The following is a 4,646-nucleotide window of genomic DNA, read 5'->3' as shown; positions in this document are numbered from 1 at the left end:
ATTTCCGTTCACTATGACAAGTCCTTTATAACCTCATTATGCCCTGAAGAAGTCCCATTTTGGTGGTGCTTGTCTCATCCATGCCCCATAGGAAGACCTGGGAAGGAGTTGGTAGGCATGAGCACAGGTGTAGGGACACCTGCTCTTTCTCCAGGCGGTGTCTCCTGACCAGGTTCTGATCCACACCTGGAGGAGGAAGGATCACTGGCCAGAAAGCTTTGCACAGGCATCTCTCTCTAGAACCCTGGTGGCCGCATTAGGGAATTGGGAGCAGAGAACCCATTGTGGGGCATGGTATGGTCATGCTGGTGGCCACAGCAAGGGGATGTTGCTCAGACCTTTCTGTGAGAAAGCACCCAGTGGATAGTCTACTGTGTTAGTCTGGGTACTTTAGAGAAACAGATCCACAGAAACTCATGTATAAGAGAGAGTTTTATATAAAGGTTAAGTGCACATCAAGAAAACATCCCAACCCAGTGCTGCCCAAGCCCACAAGTCCAACATTAACCCATCAACCCCTATGTCCAACACCAGTCCACAAAGTCCTCCTCCATCTCACAAAACAGACACAATGATGCCGACTGCAGGAGGAAAGTCGAGTCAGTGAACGTGTAATCATCTCAGTGCTGGCAGGGGTCTCCACACGGGTGCTCCAGCACCCAGGGCTGCATCAGGGTAGGTCCATGTGGCTTCTCCTCAGGGATGTCTTACAGGAAGTGAGCCTTACCAGCTGAAGCAGGGAACTGGCTAAGGCAACTGCACCCTGCCTGGTCCGACCATCAGAAAGCAAGAGATCCGAGAGCTAGAAAGGCAAGGCTCACTGAATCATTTATCCCTCTACCCTTCAATTAACCCCACATGTGTTTATCGGCCAGGTTGGCACAATGAACTAACTACCTTAGTCTATAATAGCATTAATGAGGGATTGACATTTTTGACAACAGAGACAATGAAACAGAAGGAGCAATAACACAAATGTAAAATGGGAGGAGACACTTTATTGTTGTTGGGGTTGGTGAAACCTCCAGGTTGGGCTGGGCTCACTGGTTTTCTCCAGAACAGGGTGCTGCACCATGGCTCTGCTTGTGGTAATCAGTAGCTATGTCTCCAATTGTGGACAGGAACTCATAAAATTCAATCATTTTATCCTTGTTCTTGTCCTTTTTCACAAAGAGCTTGGCCAGGTCCTCTGTTCCCCTGTCGTCCTGCGGGGAGGAGACACAGAGCAGAGAACTTCAGTCACAGCCGTCTGTGATTCAGGAAAGAAGAGACTAGAGACAGACAGGAGAGGAGCTCCAGGATGGACAGAGGGATGGTTTGTGTGGATGTTGCTAGAAGGCAGACACAGGAGTGAAGATAGAATGGCAATGGGATCATCATCCTCAAGGTTCTCAGGGTGGGCGTGGGGGAATCTTTGATCAAATTCACTGTGGATGAGTGACTCCCAGACCCAGAGACGGATCCTCTGGGCACGAAGAAAGTCTCCTGCCCCAGGTGGCCCTTCCTAGGTGACATCATCTACCCAGGCTCTTCCTTGAATCCCCTTGTCTTTACAAAGGCCCCCAATGCCTAGTTCCCTTCTTTATCAATCCGGTTCTCCTTCCCTCCTCCCTCTCCCTGAACACCCCCCTCTCCCGTTCCTTCCATTTTGGCCTCTAAAGCGGATCCGTTCTGAATGCCTTACCTTGGTCAATCCCACGGCGATGTTACCTAGTTATCAACTCTTTGTGCTACTCAGTTCAGTGCATCCTAGTAGCCATATTTACATCAGGCTTGTGATGAGCCTTGCCAACTGAAAATAGGGATTTAATTCTGATTCTTGATGGCCTTTCTATCGCCTTCCTTCTCATCCCACGGATGTTGACCAGAGCCGTCAAGAGGTGACAGCTGAGCACATAGTGGCAGGGGAGAGGATGCGTTCACGGCCACCGGAAGCAGCATGTGGCGATCATCTCACAGCTCTCGAGACTGACAAAAGTCTTCCTTCCTTTCGTTTCTTTCCTCTCGCTGGTTTCATCCCTTTACATCTTCATACTGATCCAGGAATTGAATTCTGTTTTCCTCTTATTAAAAATGTGAAAACAGCGGCTGACAAAGTCACATAGCCCAACGTGCCCTTCATCGTGCCAAGGCCCCCACCCACATGGTCCATCTCGACCCCGCTCACATAGTCACTGAGGAAGTTGGGGAAGTTTCATCATTGACAGCAGACCAGGCTCCTCAATGGTGTCGCTGCTTCCAGTGCATGTGTGGAATAAGTCGACCAGGTCCATCCGAATCTTCTCCGCTTGAGTGTTGCTCATCTTTGCTTTCAAAGTCGGCTGCACAAAGACAATTCTCCCAAATGAGGGTCTCTAGATGATGGGATGAGAACCAAGGAGCAAATGAGGGCAGGGCAGAGAGAGAATCCAAGGGACTTGTATTACCCTCTGTGCACAAAGGTGTGAGGGTGGGATCGAGTTTTTTTTTGGGGGGTTGTTTTTTTATTACGGATGCACAGGTTAGAAGCAGATAATGGACTGGGGTTGAACTCAAGAGGTGGAACAGAAGAAGGGGGTGTGTGTGTCAAACCCTACCGGAAAAGACTGATCTTGCCATGGAGTCCTAGGGACATGGAATATTGGGAGAACTTAACCCTTCAAACAACGTCAAAGCCATTCCCTTCAACTTCAAAGTCAGGGTTAGTGTGATAAGGAAGAACACTGTCTCCGGGGCTGTGGACTCTGACTCTGCTGGCTGTGTCAGGACCGAGGTCCTGTGCGTGTGAGTGCGAGTAAAGAAACCCAGCCTGCATGAAGGCAAGGTCTTCCCGGACCACCTCCAGACGAGAAAGGAGACAGGCAGAGAGAGGGCACAGTCTGCTCTAGATTGTAAACAAACACACATGGCTGCCTCAGTTTTGAAGCTACTCGATGGGGAGGGGAGGGAGGACTTTGGAAGTTTTGGTGCATCATCTGCTTTTGTTCCTTGGTTCTCTCAGGGTCCTCAGGCTAATAGATTTTTAGATCAAGGCAAGGCAGTGATGGGTCAAGACTGGCCTGGATCTAAGCCAGAAAAGTGAGGCAGTGCATTTCTCCCATCACAAACTTCCCAGAGCATCCTAGTAATGACCTTGGTTCATGTACATGGAGAGCACATAACAAACCACTGTCACGTCTGACCTTGGAGAAATGTCCTTGCTAGGAAGCCACTGAGAGGAGCCATCCAGGTCCTCGGTCAGGCTTCACCAAGGCCAGTGTCAGAGACTTGTGCCAAGGTCACTGGGAGAAAAGAGGAGGAGCTGGGGATGATCAGTGCCTTACTCAGGTGGGGTCAAGTCACTTCATAAGGAATGCCAAGTTCAGGTGCCCAGACTGGGAGTCACAATAGCCTAGGAAGTAGTCACAGGTGGACTCCTAGTTCTCTATTCTCCCTAGGAGGTGAGGTAGGTTTCAAGCAACCTAGAATCTGACCATGTTGTGAAAACAAGTCAAGGGAAAAGCTGTTCTCAGCTGTCAGTGGGGACGTATTCCTCCCCAAATCTTCGTAAGCACTCAATAATACAGCGACATGAGCCAGAGAGGCATATGAGGACTCTCAGCCTTGGGGTGTAGCTCACACAGTCCCATGGTGGCAGAGCCTGCATGAGATCCCAGACTCCCAACCCCTTGTCAACAGCATCTCTCCTTGCCCCAGGGAGCGGAGCCGAGACGTTGTGCCCCACTCCAAGAAAAACACGGAAGTAGGGGTAGACTTACTGGAGATGAGGATGATGACAGAGGAGAGGCTGAAGGAGACTGTGTCTCCGGGCACAGAGTAGCCCTTTATATAGATCAGCTTGGGTCTGTTGTCCTTGGGAGCCCTGGGGCCATGCATGCTGTCTCTGCTTCCTGTAGTCCTGTCCCACGCAGGTGGGTGGACACACCTTGAAGGCTGTGATCAGTATTTCCCAGAAACATTTAGGGCCAACTGGTGTGCTTCCTTGATGACTTCACCAAAGGCCTCCTCCCCAAAACCTGATCAGGGGCGGTGGGCCAATGAGTTGTTTCTGAACAGGACTAGGAAGCGATAGGGAGAACTGGATCTCTGTGCTCTAAGGGGATGGAAGTTGGACATCTCTACTGAAACTTGTCTTTGTGGACTGATGGCTCTGAGACCCACCGCACTCACTGATAGAGTGATCATACTGCAACAGACATTCAGATACCCGCTGCCCCTGCACTGCCTTCTGGGCTCTCACTCTCACGCCAGGAGGTGGCACTGCCATCCCACTGTAGGGAGGGGACATTGAAGTATCCACAGGTTAAGCAAACCCCCCCCACCTTTTTTTTTACTGACATTCATCTTTATTATTCTGTGGTTCCAGTTCATAAATCGGTTTTTCCTTTAAATCATTTTATTGGAGGCTTGTACAACACTTACCACAATCTATCCATCCATCCATCCATCCATCCATCCATCCATCCATCCATTGTGTCGAGCACATTTGTACATTTGTTGCCATCATCATTCTCAAAACATTTGTTTTCTACTTCAGCCCCTGGTATCAGCCCCTCATTTTCCCCCTCCCTCACAAACCCTTGATAATTTATAAATTATTATTATTTTGTAATGTCTTACACTGTCTGACGTCACCCTTCACCACTTTTCTGTTATCTGTCCCCCAG

At 49.5% G+C, this 4,646-nt stretch overlaps 1 pseudogene; it reads right to left on the bottom strand.

The window, feature by feature from the left end:
• Positions 1-1,040: 1,040 nt before the first annotated feature.
• Positions 1,041-2,303, bottom strand: LOC101646137 (annotated as a pseudogene).
• Between the last annotated feature and the right edge of the window lie 2,343 nt (positions 2,304-4,646).

Source organism: Echinops telfairi, unplaced genomic scaffold, assembly GCF_000313985.2.
Source record: "Echinops telfairi isolate 266 unplaced genomic scaffold, ASM31398v2 ScPeMD7_46;HRSCAF=168, whole genome shotgun sequence".
Lineage (NCBI taxonomy): Eukaryota > Metazoa > Chordata > Mammalia > Afrosoricida > Tenrecidae > Echinops > Echinops telfairi.
The sequence above is the reverse complement of the archived record's forward strand: the minus strand, read 5'-3'. Positions and strand labels throughout refer to the sequence as shown.